Genomic DNA, 27,624 nt, shown 5'->3' with positions numbered 1-27,624 from the left:
AAACACATGAAAGCACCCTGTATAGTCTTCTTAGCAAAAAAGTGCTGTGAACTAATGAGAATGAATCTCTTCAGAAAAATCCAGGATGTGCTGGTGCAAATAAAATTAGAATTTACTCAAAAACACATTTCAAGGTTCTTATATAATTGGTTGTCAAATCTGGTTATTAGAAAACAATTTGATCTAAATAAGTTCTCTCTATTATTGTTTAATAGTTTTCATACATTTTCAAAATGTTCACATAAGAGAACAATCAATTGCCTTTAATTCCCAAATTCAAAGTGAAGGCACAGGTGAGTTTAGGTCAGGAGTACTGACTAATCTGTACTTCCCTTTCTGAGATGGTCTAATATTTAAGGGCACTTTAAATGGAGTCTTGTATGTGCAAAAGTAGAGCTACTGCTAACTGAAATGCCTGCTGCACACACATAGTACTTTTGCAAGTCAGCTTCCAAAGTCTCAGATCAGGAACTCAAACTTAAGTACATCCATTTAGCAATATCTCATGCAAAGTCTCATTTAAATTACCTAGAAACTCTAAGTCTAATTAAAATCACCTAGCACAACTCTGCTGCAGAGGCAGGAACACAGTTCAGTTCCCTATTCCAGTAATCTACTGCCTTAACGACACACCTAACCTCTCCTTTCTTGCAATAATCTGTTGTAATAACTGCAAGTCATCCAATTTGGACACTAAGTGAAATTGAGGCATCTGTTGAAATAGTATATTGTGTCATTTAAAACCATCAACACATTTATACAAAAAGAACTAAACTGTAAGTGCAAATCTTCAAACTGCCCAATTTGATAGGTATTTTAATGGTATTCTTTTAAATTTGGTTGTGAAGAAATAGTTTCCTACAGGTCCATACAAAAAAAGCATACTTTATCACGACACACACACCATTAACACGTACACGGTTCGTTAGCTGAACCAGTGCTCTTTGATACATTGCACAGCTCCTTGCCACCGAGCTAACAGTGACCCACAACAGCCGCTGTTTGCCACCACCACCGCTTTGCAGTGCAAGGGGGCACTACACTGACAGCAGGGGAACTGGCATTACCGGCTCTGCTGTATATCCTTAGAGACCTTCTAAGCTCATTGATATTTGGCAGGCCATGAACACGAAGCTAGCTTAGCAGACAGAATGGAAATACAGTGCAATCTGAAACATAAAAAGACAAAATTTGCCTGGGCTGCTGCTAAACTGTACACAGATATTCCAAAACCTGTTCAGAACCCATCTCCCAGTCCGCTCTGCTCTCCTTGTAGTGAAAAAGTGAATCTTTGCAAATTGAAACTTACAGGGAAAAAATGGTATCTTCTCTTTATTTCCAATTTTTGGTAGGACTGTTGAACTCAACAATCAAAAAGAAGAACAGAGACTACACAAATCAGTCTAACACTGGAGGCAGGGCAAGAGGCAAGTGAAGAACTGTATCCAGGTTTGTTTATATGCTCTAAATGTGCCATCTTATTTCTTAGTACACAATGTTCTCCCAACTTGCAAAAAATTGCATGTCGCCCTTAAAAGACCATATCAGAAAAAGAAGTCATGAATAACTAGTAAAAGGAAAAGTCACATGTAAAGTTATGAAAGGACCAAAAAAGCAAGGTGAAACTTGCTGTCCTATTAATCTGTAGTAGGGCACTGGGAGGAAGCCAAGTTAGTTAATCCAAATACACAAACAAGTTAATGATGGCCTGAGGGAGCAACACAGGATTTACACATTGAAGGAAACACCATGTAAGAAAATATTAAGAACCTGCATGTATTTCAGAGCTCTATGCTATTATTTCAAAAGCTATTTTATTCAAAAAAAAGGGATTTTGTAACAAATTATGCATTATTTAACACTAATACCAAGAAGCTGAGCCTTTCTTGAGCAATCCTACTGTAACCCCCTACACAAATTGAAGGACTTTGAGGAAACCCCCAAAGAATCACACAGCAAAGTTTCCAAATATAGATACCTGACAGCAGAACTCCAGATCCTGTAAAAAGGAAAGATACTTGTTCACTCCTGGCTTTAAAGATGTCCATGAAAACACTTTGGTTCCCACTCGTTTGTTCACGTGAAGTAAAAAAAAATTGTCAGCCTCTCTGAGAAGAGGGAAATTATCCACCTTCTGGAAATGTTTTCAAAGTGAACAATGAAAAAATAAGCAATACTTCTAGTTTCATAAGTAGAGAGATCGGATCACCCAAAGATGGGATCAGACCACCTATATAAACATGGGATAGAGAACTTTATAAATCCACTCCCAAAAAATTCCCAAAATAATTGTATTATTATTGTGTATTGCTTTTTTTCCTGTGCTCCCTGTTTTTAGTTTTTCTTTTTAGGATGGAGCAAATGAATATGTTCTCTAAAGTCACAATGAGAACGTACAAATCTCTTGCCATTTTGCCCAAGAAAAAAAGAATTATATTTGCCAATCTCTAGAAAATGTCTGACACAAACAGAATCACTACAAGCCTTTTTGCTTTCTGCTGCTTCCTTGAACTATATTCATATACTCCACTGCATTTTTTATTTCAGTTTGAAGACACAGTAGAAGGTAAGCAGAACTGAAGCCAGTATTCATGGCTGCATTATTCTGAATCAACTATCTCCCCACTAAAACAATCCCTCTGCAGAAACAGGACGTTCACAATCCAGCTGCAAAAAGGATTCCTACATTTGCACTGAGCATAGGCTACTCAAAAAAAACCCTGGATTTTCTGTCAACACCATGCTTTGTTGCAGGACAGTCTCAAGTACCCTCAAAAACAGATATTCTTTTCACACTGAACAATCACTCATATAAAATAGATCCAATTACTCATTATTTAAAAGGTTTCTCTGTACCCTCGCTTTTTCCTTCCCTCTTTTATGTCAACCATTAAAAAACCTCCTTGGCTTGGTTTGTCTTTAATACATAGGCACATTCCAGTATTTTGGAAACTATAATTTTCCTTAGTATCCTAGAAAAAGCTGTCCCAGTCTTTATGTATTTCATGTAATTCAAGTAATCACACAAAGTTTTTAACAGTTTATAGAAGCATGACAAAATGTTAGGCTGCTCAGACCTTAGCAGGTACACCTTACCCATTTATTGCACCAAACTCCTCCACACTTTCTAAACATTTTCATCTGCATAGTTGTATTTGATCGTATGAAAACACTCAACTGGCATTCACAAGAAGTTCATTTGTCACAAATCAGTAGCGGTATAATTGTCCTGAAGAAATGAGATCTACTTATAACAAGAACTATTCTAAATACTATTGTAGTGAATGTAAAATGCCCACGCTGTCAGTTTAGACAGCACTCAGTAGTCACCGCCACATCTGAAACACGACCAGTGAAACAACAGGTAATAGCCTTTCCTCTGAACTTGCCAGTGCAAATCCACAACACAGGATCTGTAAAGGAGGGAGGCTAATCAAAACCTCTTAACTACCCTGCGGGTATAGTGCGGCCTCCTAGGTTTCATCAGGAAAAATTAGTACCCAGAGTTAAGACAGGTCTTTTTCATGTTAAATTACACTCGGCTGTAAAAATGTTCCTGATCTCAATTGCTCCTACAAGACCTTTTTGTGATGACTTTACGGAATAGGAGGTTAAGAGAAGTAAAATACCTGGGAAGGTATTTGACTTCTAATTTAATATAAATTTAAAGACATTTAGAACTTATATTAGGCCACCTGTTTCTATCAACCCAGAATGTATTTTTAATGCTATTACTATTCTGCTTTTGTGTTTTGCTCTTTTCTGATCTGCCTGTGAATCACATACAACCTGAAAGCTAGCTTTGTGTCCTCAACATAAAATAAAGACATTGGCACTCTAAAACCTGTTTGATGACCCAGACCACTAACGCATGTTCCTCCATTGCTAGTAAAGGCCTGACACTACTTTCCTGCTCTCCTGCCTACTCACACAGGTACATAAAAAGAATAATTAAAAAAACCCACAGACCTTTAATACTAAGTCAGACTAAAGGTCCAGCTAGTCCAGAATCCTATCTTCAGGAGTAGGATGCCTAATGCCAGGGGAAAATGCTTAAGGCACATTAACAATAAAGCAAGGAAAACCTGTCTGCTATCCATTATGCCACAACTTCCAGCAACAAGCACCGCAGCATCTATCTGAGACAAAGACGGACTCTGGACTATCACATGTAATAGCTGCAGATTTGTCAAATTCTTTGTTAAGCCCGTTTTTAGTCTTGACTCTTCACAATAACTTGTGAAAGTAAGTTCTAAAATTCATGCGACGTGTAAAGCACTTCTTTTTGTTTGAAACTTATTCCCCAACCATTTTGTTCGATGCTCTCAAGTTCTAATAAATAGTGAATAATTTCCTGTTAAGTTCCTCCCACCATTTATAATTCTCTTGTGTGTCTTCCTTCAAACACCTCTTTTCCAAACAAGAATTAATTTATTTACTCTTTTTCTTTTTTCTTTCTTTTTTTTTTTTTTAAACAGGGAAGCCATTCCATCTCTCTGATGTTCCTTATTATGGTTCTCTTCTAAACCTACTCCATCCTATTGGAGAGGAGGAGAGCAGGAGAGGAATTTTCATTTCATTTACACTGGCTAAATACCCCAGGAGAGTTCAGTCAATCTCAGAAAAGAAGCAGATGTCCCAGCATTCACAAAAATGGGGTGGAGAATACTATTTTGCATGAGATTTTAGAAACAGCCTGTGGATTTTTCCCTGTACCTTTCTCTATATATAGAAGCCTGAGAACTTCCCAGCATTACAGCAAGCAAGTGGGAGTCAGGGCCCAACCCTGCCCCTACAAAAAAACTGGGTTGCAAAGTTCAACACACATCACATCATATGACTTGCACTGGGTGAGAGAACAGACGCACGCTCCAGTTTTGATTACAAGATGCTATATCTCATTTGTCTTTCTTCATTGGGAAAAGAAAAGAATCCACAACCTCATCACCCTACTGCAGTTACTCCTCCTGGTCCATAATTTGTCATTATTTTTTAGAACAAAGCTATTTCTTGTCACAGAAACAGCAAAAGGAGGTCAGGTTTACATTTTCCACCCTTTTATTCATAGTGCGATTCAAAAATATGCTTTGATGTTAACATAAGTTAAATGAAATCAGTGTTTGGAAAGCTAAATACACATGCATATACACAAAATTCTCCTATGGCTTATCCCAGACAAAAGTGAAGCAAAACCACTTACAGCAAGATGAGAAATGATATAATGGTGCCAAGAGCAATAACTCCAACCTACATATGAAAGTAATCACTATAAGCACAGCTCTGCCATGTGAATAATAACATTCAAGTTGTCACAATCAGTCATCAGCTGTGAAATAAACATACAATAAAATAATATTTTGATATAAAGTTTAAATACAGATGTAGAAGTTGTGTTTTCCCTGGCATATCTCCTGTCTAATACAGCAAATGATGCTAGAGCTTTACCTACAGCTTGTGAAAACTCTAGATGGCAACATCCAAGATCATTTATTACAACAAGCCGTCTTTCTAGAGCACTTTTTATCCATTTCATATCAAGCAAATCGTTATTTGGAAACAAATGAAGTTCTGACCAACCTAATATCTTTCTAAGTAACCTGAAACAGTACAGTTACCATTTGATACATCCTGTAAGATGCTTCTGTGGAAGAACATTTTTCCCTTTGAGCAAAAAACATGTTAATAAGCACATACACAAAAAACATAGCTCTCCATCACATAATATTCAACACCTCCTTAAGCTAGTCATTACAAAAAGTTACAGATTACAAACACATCTTAGCTGATCTAGAAATAAATACAATATTGATGAAGGTACTAAGAAACACATTTAAGACAGTAAATGTCTAATGGAAAGAGAGAAAAACAAGAGAGAAAGGATTACTCTGAAGAGTGCTCATTAAAGCGAAGAATGCCATATACAATTACTTAATAGGAAGCTGAATACAACTATGCACTGGAACTTGGCAAATTAAGTTTGCCTTGTTTGCTTTGAATTCTATTAATACACTGACATCATGATGCAAACAGCAGTCTGCATATGCACTTGTATCCATTTTTGGGGGTTGAACTGGAATGTCTCATCATTGCAAGTATATTTATAGAGGCATAGAAATGTGATTTTTTTAAATCTTTTTCTAGATACAACTTCTTTCATCTATCCTACACATTTACCTATGTTAAATTTGTGACCAGTTCTTCCGTACATTAAGTATATGCATACTAAAAAGAATTAAGAATCAGCTAATTATTTGCATAACAGAAAATAGATTGGAAAATTCCTCATTTAGGTTCATGTTATGTTTCTTGGACCTTACATAACCTTACTTACTAGTAAGATGGTACCTTCACTTATTTTCTCCATACCTGACCAATTAGACTATTTGAAAACAGCAGTTTAATTTAGATTTGGGATTTGTATTGCTCAGCTAGTTATTTTCTGCCTAAGAAAACATTCAGATTCTTAATCACTTAGCACCTGTAACTATAACAGTGCAAGCTGTGACTGCAGATCCCTTGACTATGAAAGATTTGGACTGGGCGAGGTTTGGATAGAATACTTAATGAACATGCTGCAAAAAAACCCGTGCATTTGGTCAGCAGTTTTAAGGTAGCTCCTTCAGAGTTTTACCTGTGATAAAGATCAAACTTCAAGCGCAGAACAAACACATACCCCAGAACAAACGATGTTCTGCCCACCTTTGAAGGACAGTTTTAACTGGAACTGCCAAATTAAGGTACCTACCCTAAAAATTACTGTGCAACATTACTTGCAATTCAAAATACCCATGTGCTCTCAGCGTGCTTATAGAGCAACCGTCCACCTATGCAAGGTGCTTTCGGGACTGCCATACAAAACAGATGCTCTGGAGAGACACAGAGATCATCTCTTAGTTCTCCACTGTGCAACATGTGCACACTGTTGTTAATCAGAATCACGCCTGCCTTCTGGTCTCCAAACACCGGCTGCCTTGCCTTCATCAAGTTTTTGACATGTAGAAACAGAAAAAAGTTTTAAGAAGGACTATCTCATTTTACTTATTTTTTGGAAGCATTGCCCTCAGGGCAGCATGAGAGAAAGCTTGAAAATATTCAGATGAAGATCTAAAGGCAGGCATTAAGGGCTGATTGGAGCTGGTCCACAACATATCAGTAGTGAGTTAATGACAGGCAGAATGGGAGCAGACAAAGAAAGGACTTCAAAGGGAGGTCAGGTAGCTGTACATGTTGCAAGAAAAGAGAGGAATCCTGCAGAAGAAGAGAGAAGAATGGCACATTCAAAGCAACAGCCTAGGAAAATCTTTGCAGACGAATTATGTTGCAGATATAAGCAAGACTACGTGCCATATATTACAAGAAGAGAGATGAATGCTACAATAGCGGACAAATGAGATTATGGGATCCAAAATATTTTCAGTATTTAGATGTGTAAGAAGAAGTATATCTTATAGCTATTATTATGGGATTTGAAATGACTAAGACTTAAATATAGCTTTGACATGATGCTGAATTTGGAAAATATCTTCCGGTTTACAGCTCAAGTCGCAGATAGAATAATGGCATCATTCACAGCAAATCAAGAAAAGATATAGGAGGAATTTCAGAAACAGTGACGAAATTATGGCATGAGCTATATTATTCAAGAAAACAAGTAACATGCTTTTTAACAACTATAAGTTAACAGTTTCAAATAATTTATTTGAAAACTAATAAGTCACTTTGTCTCATATAAGTGATATAAAACAATATACATCTTTTTCTCATACTCGGTGGGTCTCCTCAGAACCCAGATGACATTTCCATTTCATTATTTCCTACACAGATAAGAATACATCTTACATAAAGGAGATAAAATGTATTAAACAGAAGATACTCTTAAAATTTGCTTTCCATTGAAATTTGACCAATATTACTATTCTTTTAAAACTTTGTAATTCATGTTCATACATTGCAGGCAATGAAAATTTACTTGTATGTTTTTGTAATTGACATAATCACAGTTTTGATTAGTGACTGTACATTAGAAAAATTAATTTTAAGCAAGATGAAAATGCAGCAAAAGTGATCTTGAGCAAATCTATTTCCACAGTCTGCATGCAAAATCTATAGAAAAAGGTGCAAGTGTTAGTGGTGATTGAGGAAAAAAGGGCATAAATCATCCAGACTTTCTAAATCAAACTGATCTTTGTGTACAAGATTTAATAAAAGATTATTAATATTCTTTTTTTTTTTTTTTTTTTGGCTTTTCACTGAACCCAACAGAAAGGCTAATAGAAAGCAAGGCTTTCTATTTCCTTCCCTCAGATTAAATTAGAATGAATTACCTTCTTACTCTTTCTGTACCCCAACAGATCAACTACTCTAATATAGTTATTTTCTATGTCTCTAGTGACTGAACAACTGAAAAAATAGAAAGAAGAAGCCTTCCCTCTAAAATAGCCTTAAAATAGTATCTGTTTATAATGACCCATTTCAATTTTCCAAAAAATCCTAGTGCTGTGTTACTTTCAGTTAATGATTTACTGGGGAGGATACCTCTGTAGCTTATAAGTTAGGACTGACATTTGAACAGCATACCAGGCACAAGTAATTCATGAACTGAAGTAAGCTTGCTTTTCTATGGAGACAAGAAGGATACTTGTACTGTCAAATGAAATTTGGGACAGACAGGTTTCCCCTACTCTATTAATTTCAGTGAAAGCAACACACATCCACAAGAACTTCTAACACAGTGTCCTTCAACTAAAATCACTGGTTCTCCTAATCCTTTTCCAACAGCTTCTAGTGATTTTCAGTATAGTTATTAAGAAATGAAGGTATTGGAACCGTCATATTAAGGAACTTAACTTCCCTATGTGTCAGTTCTCCCCAGACAGCTCCCTCCCCATTTTTACTATTCGAAAATCTGTCCTGTTAAATTTCTCAGTGCAAGGTAAACACTGCCAAACTCCTTTATGATCTCTTTGGACCTCTTGGGCCTTGACAACCAGCTACCGCTCCTTTTCCATCAAAGGGCTGCACGCTGTTCATTTCCCCTTCAACATTTTTTATGAGCAGCAATAGAGAGGATTCCTCTTCCCAGTCATTTCCTTGCCTACATCCTAATAAGGGTACTATCATCACTCCCTTCAATCGCTACCTCTTTCTTCCTATTAGATATGAAGCAGTGCTTAGACAATTACAGTTTTTTATCTTTTTCTCTTCATATTTTGTCTTCAGAAAATTCCAGCTGCTTTTTAGCTCTATACAGCTTAATTGTCCAGAACAGAATTTTCTTCCAGATTTTCTTAGATGTCAAAGAAAACACTTTGAAACTACATTCTGAAAAGACAGCTAGGATACTGGACAGAAAAACCGTAATGCATACATATCAAGTCACCTTACATTGCTCATAGCAGTAACACTTACAGAACAGAGAAGTTCACTGCTTTTAGTTGTTTCAATACTGCTCAAAAGCAGTAAACTCAGTAATGTTCACCAGCTGAAGGAGCAAGAAGCCTTTGCTTTACTTTTCTACTGTACAGTAATGGAACAACTGATTGTTGACCATGCAATGTAAGCCTTAACCTAATGTTCATACTTATGGCTGCTCTCTTTCAGCTGTCAAACTGAAGAAGAATACCGATGAGCCACAAAACTCTGTAAATGCTGATTTAAATGCAAAGGAGAATCAGCCAGCATAGAGAAGAATTACAAGCTTCCAGAAAAAGCACTCATCTCCCAGTGAAATGGTGACATCCCAGTTTTTTTAGGTTATTACTTATGCGGGCTTGAACTGAGTATCAGTAAACATCAGCGCATGGAAGAAGATTTTTAGTAAAATGGCAAGTGTTAACAATTTAATAATGCTTTTTGATTTCTAAATAAAACTGAAGCAGAACACCTCCACTTGAAATATATAATTAGGCAGGAAACTAAACCTCAAATCCAATTTTCTTTCATCAAAACCTCTTTATCCTCAACATTACAGTAACTTCATTCACCCTTAACATTAACAGGTGCTGTTAGAGTTCAGTGCCAAAGAAAGGATAGGACATAAGCATAATATTACATTTGGAAACATGAGTGAAAATTGGCAGAAGCTAATGTGTTGAGGTATCTAAGATACTGAACACGTGCTCCTTGCAGTGAACTGTGCCAACTATGAAAACTAAACCATTTTAAGGTAAGAAGTCTTGCAGGTCAGATGTATGGACTGCACTTACTTCACACTCTAGACAATATATGGTACAAAAAACAATCACACAATGGCCCTCCACACACACGTTTTTCTTCAACTTCACAGCCAGCCTCACAAGGGCACAATCATACTGGTGTTCAAAATATTTTTCATCATCACACTGTATTTCCTTTATATACTGCCATTAACAGGAGAAATGAATACATCCTATTGTAGCATACTAAATACACAGATTCTAACAATCAGGTTAACTGAACAGGTGCCACTCTCTCTCAGAGCTGCAAAATTATTAATAACTTTGGCACATATCAAACCCATGTATTCTGCCTCTTTCAGTTTACATCCTTCTGTTAACACCTGACTGATATAAACCATTTAAGACGTGACACACCATCTTTTTCCAATAAGAAAGGATAATTCAATCACGTTTATGTGCACACTTCATGTCACAAAAAGCCAAGGCATATTTTGCCCACATCACAATACTTGTTTCCTAGCATGCAGGAATAGTATATCTACAGAAATCATTCACATGTTATGAAAAAAGGAACATGTTTCACACTGAGGAGTCCATAAGATTTAGCAGATCACAGTTAACAACAGTTAACAAGATTATTTGCATGGTTTTACTGAATAAATTGTTAACAATTTTTATCATTTTCAAGGTGAGTTAAGATTTAAGACATTGAGAACCAAAGTTGACTAAATTTCATTCTTTTACAACTCTGCCCAGATGGCAGCACAACTTTTGAAGGTTATCACACAGAGAGATAGTGACATGGAGATACATATACATGAAAACACGCCTAATAAGCTCATTTTTGAAAGTCAGCGCTTTGGAAGTTTGGAAGTTCAACAACCAGTAAGTTTCCCAGCGAGGTCAGCCCCTTCTAAGATCTCTCCTTTTCTGTAATCTTCCTTTCTTTATTTGCAAAGAGAAGGAATTTTTCACAAAAGTATTATGCCACCACTTAGGAACAGAAAAGGAAAACATTCCTTTAACTTTGGAAGTAGCTTCATAGTTGGGCTTCCCATTACAGCCTGCCATAAAGAAAACTTTTTTTTTTTTCATCAAAATAGTTGATGAATTCCTTTTTGTTTTCCTGTATCAAGTAACATTTAAAACATTCAGGTGTTGTTCAGGTCTACTCAACCTTCAAGTGCAATGGAATAGAAAGCGAAGGATTGAATACACATTCCCAAGGAATACCAAAATCGCTGGGCGATGGGGTACTTTGCACGGGACTGCTCCATCCTTCCTGTTGAAGTTCACCATAGCGCAGCCAGCAATGCAAGTTTACAGATCCAAGGCAGCAAAAAGTCTGAATCTGCAGTCTGGTGGTCCGATCACATCTAAGCATGAAAGACTGGCTGACAGCCCTCTTGTAAGGACAGGAAAATACAGGCTTGAGCTCCCTCACATTGAGAGGGACATAGAATCAAGGCCACTCACTTCTTGGGCAAATGAGCTAATTAACTGCTTATCTAGTACATACAAGGTAGGTATCCCAGGCACCTTCTTGAAAGAAAACTGCAGAAAGCGGTTCAGAATTTAATTCCCAATTAATGTAAGTGTTACATGAATGTTTAAAGTATACCCTTGTTTCTTACTGACTAGCTTCACTGAACTAGCACTCCACTGTAATGGTTTCAAATCCCAGCTGAGAAATCTAAATCTCACCAGCATATGGCCCTTAGATGCCCTACTCCATACTTTCTTAGCCAAGGGCCTAATCTTTATGAGCTGCAGTGTTGAACACTATAAGGTTTAAGTTCTTTGTTAAACCTGGGATAGAAACCATTCCACAGCATTTTAAAGTGTTAATTGTTGTTTTCCAACACATCAGTGTTTAAGATTCTAAATGAGAGGAGAGCAGGTCTGGTTTTCCTACTGAAGCTTTTTCAAATTCATTTTTAAATTTTTTACGTAGTTAAATCCTGCAAAATGTATCCTCATTTTACATCTTTCATTAATATCTTAAGAATATAAATCTACACACAGCACTTCAATTTATCAAAAGCCTTAAAAGTATCAAGTGTCTAATAAATATTAGTCAGAAAAATATTTAAACACAATTCCAGTTTTCAGATCTTATGTAATAGGTCTGACTTATCTTTGATCACAGATTTTTGCAGTAACTCATTAAAAATGCACAAAGAATTTGGGCACAGATCAGCCACAGAATACTGATCCAAACACTGCCCGAGGAAAACACAAAAAAAACCCAAGTGAAACTCATGCTCTTGAGACAATCAAACATCTGCCTGCATTAAACACTCTCATAGGATTGTCTACATTCCTAAATTAGAGTATATACACTGAGTCCCTACTCTTTGAATTTCTCTTTCTCCGCTCTAAGGCAACGGCCAGAGAATAAATTTTAAAATACAAAATTTTCATGTTTCTATTAGTACACTGCAATAACAAGGAAGCTGCTATTCCCTTCTTTTATCAGCAGTAGTACAAAGAATAAGACACACCCTTCCCAAGGAACTGGAAAAACCTGCTATGTGAAAGCTGAAAAGTCACAGAGTACCAATGCCTTCATTTTGCTCCACATTTCAACAACAGAACTGAAGGGAGACTACAAGAAGTTGGCTTTTGCCTAGCAAAAATAAAGCTGAATAAAAAAGCAAGGGCTGTATATAAACACACAGAGATAATTATCAAAGAACAACAACTACTTAAAAGGACAATCTTGGCACAAGGACTGGTTATTACCAGCTGATGATGAATAAATTTATGCTACATATTACAGGAAGGTCCCTCATGTTTAGGACAACTTAGTTTTGCAACAGGCTTCTAATTGAAGTAATGGGAGGAAAAGGCTCAACTGCTTTTAAGACAGAGCTTCATATGTCTATGACTGCATTACATAAAGCCTGCAAATGCATGAAAATAAACTTGATGAATACAGAGGTCCTTTCCTGTTCCTCATTCAAACAAACATCATTCAGATACAACTCTAAGATATAACCATCGGTCAGGCGATACCAAAAAATAATCATACTAGAGAAAGCAGGAACGGGTATTAAAATCACAGCAGAACACAGACTTTGCCATGAAAAAACCTTACAGAGTATCTCTTCAAAAATTCTCTCTGACTTACAATCTCATTTTTCATAATTTCATAGTAGAAATTTGCTCCCTCTGCAAAAAAGAGATGCACAAAGCACACCTCATTCAGTATCCACTCCCAAATCTGAAAGGGCTCAGCTTAGTTGGTCTCCATGCAACTAAGAAGGACTGTCATCTGCACCCCTGTTATACTGTATGCACGCAGCAGATCATCTTACCTGAAACAATATTACACCCAACACATTCAACAGTGCCTTTATTTGCTACAGTCATAACTACGTTCAGCTCAAGCACAATGATTAAAAACTAGCTGTCAGCTGCTTTGCTACTGAAAGCTCCAAATAGTGACTTTTTCCACTTAACCAAGTGGGCAAATTAACCAAGATAAAGAGAAGATTAACCAAGAAAATTGCTGCAACCATGATGGTCTAAGACAACTGGTACGAAGATACATCCATAGAGATAATATATTCTATTACACTAAGCAGTAGAGCTGAAAGAGCAGTCTTCCAGATCTACATAGGTACACAATGAAGTATACTAGCTGTCCTAATAAAGGATATTGCCTCCACCTGCAAGTCTTTCAGGCTTAGAGACTGTGTTTTAGCCTATCAGTTACTGGCCTTGCATGGGGTTTCCATATTACTACCTTTATTACTACCATCTATTTGAGGTTGAAGACAAATTGCAAAATATTTTTGGCTGATAAACTCCATCTGCTTACTCACAAAGTCGCTCATCACATCATCTCTCCTACTGTTCTCCTTCTAAATGCTACCTATTGAAAAGCAACGATTGAGTGAATAGTAGAAGAGGGGAGAGTATGAGAGAGATTTATACCATCTGGAATCACACGCAGAAGGCAAACCCAACACAACTGTTCACTATTTCTCATAAAACACAAGCTAGGGGCACTCAATGAAATTAGCTGGCAGAAGATACAAGAGCAAACTATAGGAAATATTTTTCTATTCAACACCTGATGAAGTTGCAAAAGCCAAAACCAAATGGTTCAAAGAAGTACTCAAGGCACATTTAAGGAACAGGTTCTTTGATGGCTACTGAACAGAATGCCCAGATACAGCCTTTCTGAGACAAAGCTTTTACATCAGTCATCATCAACAGCCAGGCTGCTATACCAGGACAAAAGCTGTTTTTCAGCAATTTCTTACTCTCTTTTCCTAAATATCCTCCACTGGTCACTTCTGAAGAGAGTATGACAACTCTCATATTCTCAGCAGGACACCTACAATATAGATTTTTTTCTTAATTAGCACACAATTTCACTTGAATTTTACAAATCAAAGGTAAAATCCTTTTCACAGCTGATTTCCTCTCTCCCTATCCCTTGCTAAATCACTGTGTCTAGATACATGGAAAAGTTTTGCAGAACAAGAATAAAATTTGTACCTGAGCAGTAAGTTAACATAAAATAATCTCAAACTGTATTTTCTTAGGCTTATTGTCTTAGTGAAGCACACAACGCAGTAGCTGCAAGACAGCATTACAATCTATTCCGAGTTAGTTTATATCACAGCACAGCATTCTCATGCCATTTTAGTATGTCTGCTTATATTAGAATACCATTGCTTTTTTAAACTTGTCATCAAAATAGCATACATTTTTACTCACTGTTAAAGCCTGGAGATCTGATTTAAAATTTATTCTAGACATATGACTGTATAATTCAGACAAGTTTAAAAAAAGTATTCTGAAAGAAGATACTACCAAGGACTCCTCACTAGGTCGACTAAACATAAGAGGGCATATTTTACTTGACCTACCCTACTAATCTCAGTAAGTTGGTCCTTAGCAACAGATGCAGAGCTCAAATGACTGCTTCCAAATCCTTCCTGCAGCTCCACCTCCAGCCTCCGATCATTTTTCTTCTGAAAGTGACAAACGGATTTATGCTCCTTGGCCTAGGTAACAGTCTCCTCTTAACCCATGAACTGATCTCTCTAGTACCAGGAACTGGGATTACTGATCCCAACTTTAGCTGTATTTCTATCACATACAGAAAAGGGATATATAAGGTACTAGTAAGACAAAGTTCAGATCTACATAGTTCGTACTGTTTTGACTATTTAGCTATAGGATTACATAACGAGTGACAAAACTACGACGACAGAGTATGCATGCATTCTGACATCTAAATTTTGACATTCAGCAGTCTGACCCAATAATAGCTAAAATGCAGGATGAAATCTACTTGAGCCAGAAGTTTTGATTCCTCTAAATGTTGTAAAACTGCAAGTGCACAGATTGTTTGAAGTACAATTCACTTCTGCAAAAACTTATGTTAAACTGTAACAAAGTGAGAAAGAATATTTTATACCACAAAAGTCTTTACCTTAAGATAAACATTAGAAAACAGGCAAATTGAATTTGAACATGTAACAGGCAAATTGAACATGTAAGCACTGCAAAGCATGCAACAGGAAAAGCTGTCTATACAAAACTAATTTATATCACTCTGAAAACATCTAGACAGTAAGAGTACCATCTCAAAAGCACTCACTTTCTCTCTTCTGCTTCTTCCAAGCTGTCCCCGCAGACAGTCTACAGAATTCCCTCCCAGACATTCTTATTGCTATCCCATGCTTGCTCCTGGCCACTTTCCAGACAGCCTGAATGATTTCTCTATGCCAGTTCAACTACAGCAAAGGAATCCCGTGTCTAAAGTGGCAAGGTGTTTTTTTTTTAGTATATTATTGTCCCTTTTCGAAATATTATCTTTGAAACATGCCTGGGGAGACTCATGTAAACAAATGATGGATTTCAAGTGTAGTTGTTTATCCCAAGTCTCAGGCTGAAAAAGTGAGTCACAGAAACTTACAGTTTTTATTAGCAAGTTTATTTTTCCCCTTCTTCATTTATATTTAATTCCAAGTTCACAGACCTACATAGGTCATTCTGGCAGCTGGTACAACCACATGCCAAGTCATAAGCTGAAGACTCCCACGACAAAATGTCAAATCACTGACACTCTGATGAGACATAAGCAATAGAGAAAGAAATCTGCCCGATTATGACTGTCAGAATACAGCTTGGTTGAGCTGCATGGAGGCAGGATCTCGGCATCAAGCCAGAAACCATTATAAGGTAAAGGCCAAGCCAGCCTGGCCATTCTAGTCTGTCTTCAGTACTGCCTGACATAGAAAAAGAAAAGCAGAACGTTATGCCCAAGACAACTCACCTGACTGGGTACCACTGAACTAGACAGCGACACTGTGACATTAATTCATAACCAGAATTCAAATGCTAGGCTGCATCCAGTTTCTTACTTGGAGACCAGAATATCTCAGCTCTTGATTCTTCAGAAAAAAAGTATTTATTTAATGTTTTTACCACACCTCTTCTAGCTACAAGATTCTTGTAAAATCCAGTAGATTAGATTAACTGTACTACTTTTTCCAAGAGTACAGTATCACTAACTATCCCCTTCCAGCAGAAGTTCAGGAAGAATTTTCCCTGAAACATGCTGATTCTATTAAAAGAAAAAGTGAGCACCTGACATGTTCCTTTCTTCACCTCATTCTTTTTGGGTTTTTTTTTTTTCCATTGGCCCAAGAAAGCTTTCACTGTCAGATGGAGGGAAAACTCATTAGTAAGAGAGGGTTGCTGCAACAACTATTTAATGTTCAAGGTCAATCTCTTCTCCTCTTAGAAACAGTAGTACACACATGCACACACACACAAATCTAGTCTCCTTACAATGAGGGCTGTCTTGTATGTGAACATATACACTATAAAATAATTTTATATATAATAATTAATGTGCCCATAAGAGAGCCAGCTTAGAAACAAAATACAACCCTTCAGAAAAAATTCTAATTACAAATAAGAGGAAATTTGTAGCTTCCCATGTATTTGTAACTTTTAGTTTCTAACTTTGTATGTGGCTTTGCAACAATGCAAACACTGGGTTTGGGGTTACCTTTTGCATTACAGTCTATCCAGCAAAGAAAGTACACCACTGGCAGCACAACATATAGCAAAGGGTAACCAAACATGAGGCTTTCACTCTGGCAGGGGCATTTTCTCACCTCTCCGTTGAGGAAGCAAGACTATCAATTGTGATATCATGAATCAATTGTGAATGCCCATATCAACACTCATCTCTTTATTCAAGTGGAAGGATACCATACTACTCAAGAATGAGTTCTGGAAAATAAACATCATGTCATTGCCTGCTAATTCAGAACAGCATCATGTTACATTCAAGGTCTCTAAAAAGTGTCCTGAGAACTTCTTAGAAACCTGTTTCTTTCTTTTTTTTTTTTTTTTTTTTTGAAGCCAGCAAAAGAGATGCAGAGGAAAAAGACACCATTTGCATTACCCAGAAGACAAAGGCAGCAACAACAGTGAGACATTAACATTTGTTCAGTGAGACATTAACATTTGTTAGGTCAGAATCAAAACCAAACTCTCTTTGAAAGAGGAAGAAGGTAATGGTATACTTTAAATTCATGTATGATTGAGTAGCGTATAAATGGCATAGCCAGCACTAAATGGAGGGCACAAAAGTTTAGCTCCTTCCTTATTGCCCTCTCAATTCCACATCTAAAGAAAAGGAAAATCAGCATTTTTGTTTGACCAGCCAGCAAATTAAGAGGAGTTGTCTGCAAGGAAAGGGACAAATACATCCAGCCTCCACAAAGAGGGCATCTTCCTTGTAGACTGGGAGCCAGCAGCAGCAGCAGCATGCGAGAATCCTGCAGACAGATGCCACAAGCTCCAACCACATCCTCCACAGATACTGGAAGAAGTACACTCATTTTCACACCCCAAGGATGAGGAACTGTAACAGCTACCAAACAGGCCCAACAAATATTTAGCTTCAAGATATAATAATAATAATAAGCTGAGATAGGCTTTTTGAGCAACTGTTTCAGGGTAACTTCATTTACTATTTAGATCTTTACAATGTGGGCAAATATAAGAAATCTCAGTTAGCTCTGGCAGCCTGGGAACTTCTCATATGAAACATACTGAGAGCAATAGAAGGTCCAATTACTTAAATGGGTACTTTTCTATTTCTGTAGTCTGCCCTTAGTTAAATTTGTTAGTCTTAGACTAGCATTAAACAATATTAATGTGCACAGCATGCTTTCCTTTCAGGAATCTGGAAATACTCCACTCATAAATCAATTTTTTTTCTAAAGAAATACCAACTTTCCAATTGACCAACTGTGAAAATATACAAAGCACCTGCTGGCACTGTATGTTATTCTGGAGACTTTTACCTGTGATGACAGCAGGTTTATTTTAATAAACTGCAGTGTTTCAGTAAGTAATGGATGTGTCTACTGAACTAACAGATACATGTATTTTAAATATTAATGCTACATCCAAGTTAGATGAAAGCATTAAAGATGACAGAATAAGGGGTTTATTAAGCGGGGGCATTTAATGCCCTGAAGTCAGCTAATGGCATGCAAAGTAACAAGTTTAGTACTTCAGTGAAGCAACCAGAATACCTCCTGCTTTCTTTCAAATTTAATTGCCATCACCCATAGGAAGCCCAAACCACTAGCTGGAACTTAAAAAAATTTGATAAAACTAAAAGTCTGAGAAGTAAAATGCAAATTCACTATTAATAATGTGGCATTTACTCAACTGTCATCATTGATTATGCTTGTCCACCTACATAGCAATTTATAGAAATAAATGTTCAATGTGTTACAAATGCTGTCTGCCTTCCATCATATCATGTAGGGGGAAAAAAACAAAAACAAAACAAAAAATGCTATTACTGCCTTTGTTTTGCTGATTCAGAAGCTAACCATTGGTAAAAAGCTCCTGGGTTCAAGTGTGAGACTACCCATCTTCAAATTACAGATACTGATCATTATGTTTCTCTCTGATTTTTCCAGTTAGTTGAGGTGATACTAACCCACCAGTAATGATTTGCCTCATCCTCACTAACCCTTTTCTAAATAGGGAAAGAAAATAAGCACGTTGCAAGGTTTCTGAAGATTTCTTAACATTCTAAGGCTTATTAAATATGATTAGATCACCAAGGTCCAAGTTGGATCAAAGGTTACGGAGTCTGCAAACCTTTCCTAATGGGCATCTCTTGAACTGTATGGAATGTGGTGGTCTCTTTCTTTCCAAAATACAAATTTTATTGGTTACCTCTGCCCCTTTTTCTTTCCCCTAGATATCTGAATAAAAACTAAAGTCCTACAACTCTGTTACAATATCCTTCTGCACCTAAATTATTTGAACCATACCAGCAACAGATTCCTCCTTGTACTCAAATTTCCATGTTGGTTTCCAACATCCCTCTATTCCCACTCACCCCCACCAACTTTTTTCCTGTTAAGTAAAGGTATTTAACAATCTTTATTTATCTTTGTGGACAAGTTCAGTAAAAAGCCCCGGTGAGAATGACTCTAAGTAGTCTTTATTAAGGAATAAATGCAATTTATCAGGAAATCAAGAATTATAAAAATCATATTGAATACTGTACATAGTGCTAGAAAGCTTTCACAGCTTCTAGGAAATGAAAGCTGTTCACAGTTAGTGCAATGGAATTTTCAACTCTTCTCCCATTGTCAAACTGCTTCTTTGACTCCTGTTTCCTGCAGTTACTGTCTTGCCAATCCTTTCCTTCATGGCACGCACAGCAGAAGTTTCCAGATCTAGTTGCCCAGGAAGATATTTTACTCAGTTGTTGTAGTGCTGAAATTTGCCGTTTTCAGCCACAGTTTCTCCTTCAGTCTGGTTGTTGCTAGCATGCATACCATACACTAAAAGTGGTTATCTTTCAGCAAAAATGAAGAGAGGGAAATAGCAGTAATTTTCATTTCCCATATTTGTCTAGAGCCATGGCTACAACTAGCAAAGGATAACATAGATCTTCCCTAAACTCCTCCTAAAAATATGTTTGCCTGATGACTGACTTCTGTCTTAGCCTCACTACTCAGCTACTGCACATTACTTTTCCTCTCCTTTTTAAACATCAAGATTTCTTGAAGCTGGATAGCCTTCCCTGAGTAGCAACAGGCTTGTCTTGCCTGACCTGTTCTGGTCTCACAGCCCTGCCACATGACTCTCACAGAAGTCAGATGATGGACCAAACGCACCACTCAGCATTTACTTCAAAGTACAGACATTCAAAGTTTTATCCCCTGAAGTTTGCCATCTTGACGCCCTGGCTCAAACCGCTTGTGGCTGCTGAAAGGTGGTCCAAATCACTGTGTGTATCATATTTCAAACACAAAACAAGTTTTCAAAGCAGGGAGCCCCACACTGCACTGTAGCAGGGCAGTTCCGGATTTGCTGAGCTATAGCGCTTGCAGGGCCTTTTGCCAGTCATTTTCACACACGGCCAGTCAAAACTCAGTTTCTTACTTGCCAACACAAGAACAAATATCTCATAACAGTATCAAAATTATATATGTTAGAGGAAACTTTTGGAACAGTAACCAAACTTTGACTAAGGAACCTACTCCACCTCTGTGTTACAGGCAGGATGTTCCTTTTCCCCATATGACAGTAAACCCTAGAACTGAGGTTAACTTGACAGAGGTAACAGGTTTCCTGTACATGTACTGGAGATAACTAGGGGTTATCAAATCAGAGAATTTCAGAGATTTAGCAAAAGCCTCCTTTCAGGGTTCCTAGGAGCTACAGATGGTGAGAGAGAATAGCGATGAAGCCAGGGCGTGCTGCAGATAATGCTGCTAACACAGAGCTGCTGTTCGCCATAGCGGGAGCAGCAGTAACTGCGCCCTGGGCTGGCCGGAGGGCGAGCATAGGGAGGAGCAAGCATTTTAGATATGACCTACAAGAGCAGAAATTTCACATACTCGGTAAACTTCAACCTCCATTCACCTCAGGTATTTTTAAAAAGAAAATAAACTGCCCATTCAGCAGCTTGTCTCCATCACTGCTCCAGCAGTGTTAGCCCCAAGAAGATGCACCTTCAGCTTCCCCCCTTCATGCACACATTTCACTTATAACGCAACCATAATACAGACGTTGACTGTGTTCACAGCCTTCCAAATGACCCAGACTACAATGAGATAATTAACTGCTCATGAACACCTATTCACTGAAAACCTCTATCAGTGTATTTGTTAAACGACTTAAAACCTTTATTACTATGTCTGTTAAACCTCTGAAGTAATTTAAGACTGTTTTATTAGATCAGTTCTCTTGTAGTTTTTCTGGACTGTGACAAAAAGAGGTTTTCTATCCGCAAGTTCAGCTGATTTAAAAAAAAAAAAAAAAGCCTTTCCATCTGCCAGTTGCTGCTTCTGACTTAGCCACATTCAATCTGCAAAATATTTATTTTCTGCTCTTTGTTTATAACTAACAACGTCAAGCCCATTTCTTTAGTGTCCATGACATATTGTCTATGAAACAGCAGTTCTGCACTTTGTATGCAAAACTACACTCTTCCTTCTCAAACAGCTTCATTGGCTAAAGCCAAGCTCAGTCCACCAAACAATACATTATGAATGCAATAAAGATTTTTCTATGCTCCCTACATAAATGGATGTAGACATTTCCAAATTCTGAGGCATAATTAGTAGCTCTGAAGCAGTTGTACTCTGCTTTTAAAGTAATTTATAGTACAATTTATTTTGTAGTCAGTCATCATTAATACAGTAGGCTGTCTTAACAGTGTGTTTTCTCATTTTCCCCAAATTTATACCATCATATATCATGAAGTAACCTGAGAAAATTTAATTATTTTGGACTCTTAAAAAACAGTGGCTGTCTTTATCAGACAACAAAAGACAACAAAATTAAGAAAAAAATACTTAAACCACATATTGGTATAAGTGTTTGACACCTTTATTAAGTAAATACTAAACATAATATAAAATTATTCTCTCATACAAATCCAGATGCTGTTCAGGACTTTAGAAAAACAGATGACACACTAGTCCAGTATCAGAAAACTGTGGGGAAGAAAGTAATCACAAGGTAATCCTACCTGAATGACTGTCTTTACTTCAATGCAGACTTAAGATATGCATTTTCCAGATTGTGGAGCTGAGAATCTATCAAACCTGAAGGAAAGAAAGGAAAGGCTAATAGTACTACAACATCTGCTCTGTTCACAGTTTGAAATACTTAGTATTTTTATGTTTCTATATTAAATATTAAGAGCATAAATTTAATGTAGTTAACACAGCAATCTTTCTTCTTTGAATTCCCACAAAAATAAGAAGTCAGAAAAAGAGACTTTTAATGGGAGTGTGGGGTGGAAAAAAAAATTTAGTTTGCAAGTTTGTTCTGACTTCATGCCTGTCTTAGACAAGTGGGTCTTAAAGCCATAATAAACTAAAATAATGACTGCTAGATTTGGTATAGGTCTTTATAACGATAAAACTCCATAAAACTTCTTGTATGTATAACCACGTTTTATATGTGAACAAGATTTGGTCCAGATCATCATGTGAAAGCTTCTCATTACGCATAAAGCCCATACTAAAAAAAAAAAAAAAAATCCTTAAAGCACTTTTGATTTCAGCCTGGTAGAAAAGATGCTTCTTTTTTTGCTTCATTATAGTTAATCACTCTGCTTTGGAGAGTCACCAGCAGCCTCAAAACCCCTACTAGCCGAGCACACCAACGTTTCGCAGATGTCTTTTTCGACATTCCACCTGGCATTACGCACCGCCTATTCTTTATACAACTTAAAAGACCTGTTGTCTGCCATTGGCAATAGACCGCAGGGGCAGAAATGGAGTAACAGAGGACAGAATGCGCTCTGGGAACAGAACCAAGGCAACCTGGTTACATGTACTGCAAGCATGTAACAGTCAAAACAGAGTCGAAAAGGTCAAGTCATGGCTATTCTTTCAGCGTTGGTATTTCACCTCATCTTCAGCACTCTACACGTGACAATGTCCAACTTCTCCAGTGTTAAAATGATTATTTTCCTGATTACCTTTAAATACTGATGTTACTGCAAATGTAAATGTAAGTCATTTATTTCAGGCACTCCTCAATACAGGGTAGAATTATTACATCATGGACTGTACTGCATGGGGTTAAAAATCAAGCTAAAGCTTGAACTTTTGTTCTTTTAGACTAGCAAACAATTGCCAAGGTTAATTTTTTTTCTTCTATTATGATATCCTTTAGGAAGGCACTGTCCAACTCTGTCTAGACTGGATTTTTAGTTTGACCTGTGAATTCATGTAAGTTACTAACACTACAATATTGGGATCATATTTAACATGTAAAAAAACCCACATTACCTTTCAGAGCTAAAGAGAAAGACAAGAAAAACAAGAGGTTGGCCACAAAAATAAGACGTGTTCCCAAGAGACTGAAGATACCTAGATATTTTTACATTCGCAATTCATCTTTTCTCAAGAGCCAAGAACTGGGAGATGCGGTCCATTCCACAGACAATTCCTAAGGGAATCATAATGGAGACCCCTAAACCAGTTTCAGGACAAAACTTGGAGTCCCAGAACTAATCTGCTGAAATGCCATCACTCAAGAAAGCATGGAATTTGTTATCCTCCCAGAGAGAGAAAAATTCAAGTTGTGTTGTTTGGTAGCTAAGCATATAGATACACTTCAAGAACACCAAAGTAAAGTTTTGTGCGTCTTTAGACATAAGCTATTTTTTTCTCTGCTGTTTTTCTGCTATGTGCAAGGCTGCTAGCTGAAGTAAAGAGCATGTCAAAGAAGTGTTTCTATCATTTCCTTGCTTATAAAGTGGTTTCCAAGGACAATGATAACTTTACTCGATGCCTCGCATTTAATTGTCCAAAGGGCCCTGCAGAATACACAAGTGCACAGAATCAGAGCTGTTCTCAGACCCGCCTTGCAACCAACACGACACTGGACAGAGCTAGTGGTTTTACCTGCCAAGGGATGTCAGGGATGCTGCATCGTAAGAGCCACTTGAAACATGTTAAATAATGCCTGCTCCCTACGTCTGTACTTCAGTAATAGAGGGCGAGGCAAATCTTAGATGAAGTGCGATATCGCTCATGATGCAAATGCCTATGTTCCACTAAAAACGACTATAAATGAATCATTATACTTATAAAATTAAAATTAGGAAGAAGAAGTTCATGTACTATGCCTTTTCATTAATGCAGAAGAAACAGGAGCAACTAGGAAGAAAACTTTCCAGAAGACAGAAAAAGTATATACACTCTAGGCTAGAATTAAGCTGTATTAGCATAACTGTGTGGGAAGTTTTCATAACTCCCACACATAACACATCTAGCTCTAGCTAGTAAAACTTGCTGAATTCACTGCCACAACTTTTTAAAAGAGATACTCTAAAAGACAACTAACAGACATTTTGTAAACAGTAAGGATTGAATTTTTCCTACTTTTACTTATTATCATAGTAGCTTCTACAGGAAACCTTGCTGCAGAGGAAGCAGTTTAGAGGGAAGATGCTGCTGAACTACTTTCCATAGTTCCCTTCTGCTCCCTTCCACATGCTAGAGAGAAATTAGAGGCTTGAGGATGCCTGGGTGCTTGCCACATGAAAAGCATAGATTCAACACAGGAAAGCAGAACCAAGGCTTGAGTTTCAGCAATAGGCAAAGTTGCGACATCATAAGAACAGATGGGAGTTCCTGCAGATTCCAACAACGTCTTCACGAGAAGCGCAGTACTCCCACAAGGTATTCAGGAAAGTACTGAAACTGCCACTCAGAGAATATACTTGTGACTGTTTCCTATCAGAAGTTGAGAAGTCCTATAAATATTTTAACAGAAATGCAAATAAGCATCAAAATTAACAGTATATTTATCAAAATTAACAGTATATTTATCATCTTTCTTTACCTACTCTTGGTATTGATTTTTATCAGTTACTGCTGTGACACCTGCCTAATATAAAAATAAATTCCAAATTGAATGTTACTACATAGAAAACACTTTGTTCTAAACATAACATCATACTAGCTGAAGTTAAAGGCCCATCTAACCCAGGATCCCACCACTAACTGGGGCTGCTAGTGGCAACCTATTAGAATAAGAACAGAGCAAACACAGATTTCCTTGATACACTCTGCCAGTTGACAGCAATCTGCAGCCCTTGGACCTTCTCTATCTAATTTTAAGCCTAACATGTAAATAAAGATGTGCACATTAGAGGTCAAAGCTATTCTAAGTCCAACATCATTTAAATTAGCTTCTCACCTTCCCAGCTACTGCTTTGCTCCTTTTTATTCTGATGAAAGGACAGGCAGGGTTGATATTGATTAATTCCTTTCACTCATTCCCTGGCATTACATGACAGTTTAAAGCCCCAAACATAAATTAACTTTTGCTTTAAGGCAGCTTTTAGAACCTACAATCACCCATTCTGAATGCAAAAAGACTTACTCAGTCCTAACAGTGTTATCGACCCAAATCCTAAAGTTAATTAAGTGACAGATTAGAGATTTGACCATCCATATCAATTAGGGTCAACAAAGCAAGCCTTTTGTAAGTGAATAATGTAGTTTAAAGCAAGCCTTTTGTAAGTGAATAATGTAGTTTAAAATAAAGTAAGAACTTTCAGTAAATACGGCCAAGACTTAAACATCACATCACTGCATTAAAAGGCAGCTGAAGGATGAAGACAATATCTCATACCAAAGTTAATTACTGCATTTTAAAACGAACAACTACAAAATATACCCATTAACAAAACAAAAAGCCCAACTATGCCTATGAGCAGCTCTCATTAAAATGGGACCTTTGATTTAAGTACATTTAAAATAAGACCTCTAAACCTCATTAAAAAATCCAACTGTAAAAAAAAATGCCTAATTTAAGTATGAAAGATCTTCATGAGGTCAAAAGATGCTGGTCACTGCCATCCAGGCTATTCAGTCTTCATCAGAAAAAAATAAAACCACTGAAAACTATTGCCACTGAAGTTATTCTATATTTTATTTAGAGGTAATGAGAGGCAAAGATGAGATGAGCTGTTTAAGTCATCAAAACAAAAAAACTATGGAAATGTAGAGAGGTGTTTTGTTATAAATACAGACTAAATAAGAATTCAGAGCAGAGTACTCAAGATTAGAATGCAGGTGGGTCTGTTGGTCTTCCGAGCTTCTGCATGGAGTGATCATAATTTACACTCTTCACATGCAATTTGAAAAATTAATAACGCTATTTAGAAAGACTTGCCCGACGTGAATTAAATGCAGGCATTGACAGAAATCAGTAAGAGCTGGTTTCGCACATGAATTAAGTTATTCTTAGCCAATTCATAAGAATGCCTCACGGTACTGACGACCTATAAATTAAAGTTTATAAGTCTCTTGAGTCCAGCTGCACAGTCTGATGTCACCTACTGCTTTAGTTACATCCAGGACTTTTTATAAATCAGTGCTCCTCCGCTATTCCCCACAGCCCCGGAGGTTTTTTTAAAGCAAGAAACCGCTGGAGCAGGCGCCCAGCGTGCCGCGCCGCGTCCCGCGCGTTTCGAGCTGCACCGCCGCGGCTGCCCCGGCCCCGCGCGGGAGCGACGCGGCCGCCGCGAGGCGCCGGGAGCAGCGGCGGGAGGCGAGAGCAGCGCGGCGCAGCGCGGCGGGAGCACGGCGACGCCCGGAGCCGCCGGCCCGCGGGACAGGTGCCATCTTGGAGCGCGCCCCGGGGGCGCCGCCGCCGGAGCCCCCCGCGCACGGGGGCGCCCCCGCGGCCCCCCCCGGGCCCCGCTGCGCCCCCTCCCCGCGGCCGCCCGCCCGCCCGGCACCTGCCCCGCGGCCAGCTGCTCCCGCCGCCGCGCACCCCGCTCTCGGCCGCGCGGCCGCCGCACCGCCCCCCGCGGACCCCCGCGTGCGGCGCCGTCGCCGCCGCCCCGCCCGCCCGCGCCGGGCCCGCGGCCCGTACCTGCTGCCAGCGCGGCACGGCCTCGCGGCGGCGGCGGCTCCAGACTGCCTCTACGAGCAGAGCGCAGCACCCCAGCTCCCCATCGCCTGCGCCGCGCCGCGCCGCGCTGCGCCGCCGCCGGGCTGGGCTGGGCTGGGCCGGGCCGGGCCGGGCCCGCCGCGCCCCTCCCCTCCCCTCGGGGCGGGGCTCCGCGGGGGGCGGGGCGGCGAGCCCGGCCGCCCGCTCCTCAGCCCCGCCCCCTGATTGGCCGCCCTGCCGCGGACCGGCTCCAGCCCCGCCTCGTCCCCTTCCCATACACGGACGGACGCCAAGGGAAGGCTCGCGCTCTATTGGCTAGAAGAGGGAGGGTAGCGGAGGCGGAGCGCTGATTGGCCGTTGCGGAAAGCTGCGTCGCGCCTGCTTGCAGTCGTGTGACGCCAGGCGGGCGGGGCCTTGGCGCGGGCCGCGGGAGGCGGGGCTGCGGAGGGCTGTGGCTGTTGCCGGCGGGGGCGGCGCGCTGGCTCGGGGCGCTGCTGAGCGCCTCGCGGCGCGG

At 38.8% G+C, this 27,624-nt stretch overlaps 1 protein-coding gene across 5 annotated transcripts in view; it reads right to left on the bottom strand.

Moving 5' to 3' along the window:
* Positions 1 to 27,260, bottom strand: part of MPP7 (MAGUK p55 scaffold protein 7) — a 158,658-nt gene extending 131,398 nt beyond the window's left edge. For 2 of the 5 annotated variants that reach the window (XM_064505868.1, XM_064505869.1), the window contains exons 1-2: positions 27,093 to 27,260; positions 22,216 to 22,291 (exon numbers count right to left, since the gene is read on the bottom strand). The gene's annotated coding sequence lies outside the window, so the exon portion shown is untranslated. The remainder of the gene's footprint in view (positions 1 to 22,215; positions 22,292 to 27,092) is intronic. The other 3 variants (XM_064505865.1, XM_064505867.1, XM_064505866.1) reach the window with 3 other exon arrangements.
* Positions 27,261 to 27,624: the final 364 nt, after the last annotated feature.

This window comes from Dromaius novaehollandiae, chromosome 2, assembly GCF_036370855.1.
Source record: "Dromaius novaehollandiae isolate bDroNov1 chromosome 2, bDroNov1.hap1, whole genome shotgun sequence".
In the NCBI taxonomy this organism is placed as follows: Eukaryota; Metazoa; Chordata; class Aves; order Casuariiformes; family Dromaiidae; genus Dromaius; species Dromaius novaehollandiae.
The sequence above is the reverse complement of the archived record's forward strand: the minus strand, read 5'-3'. Positions and strand labels throughout refer to the sequence as shown.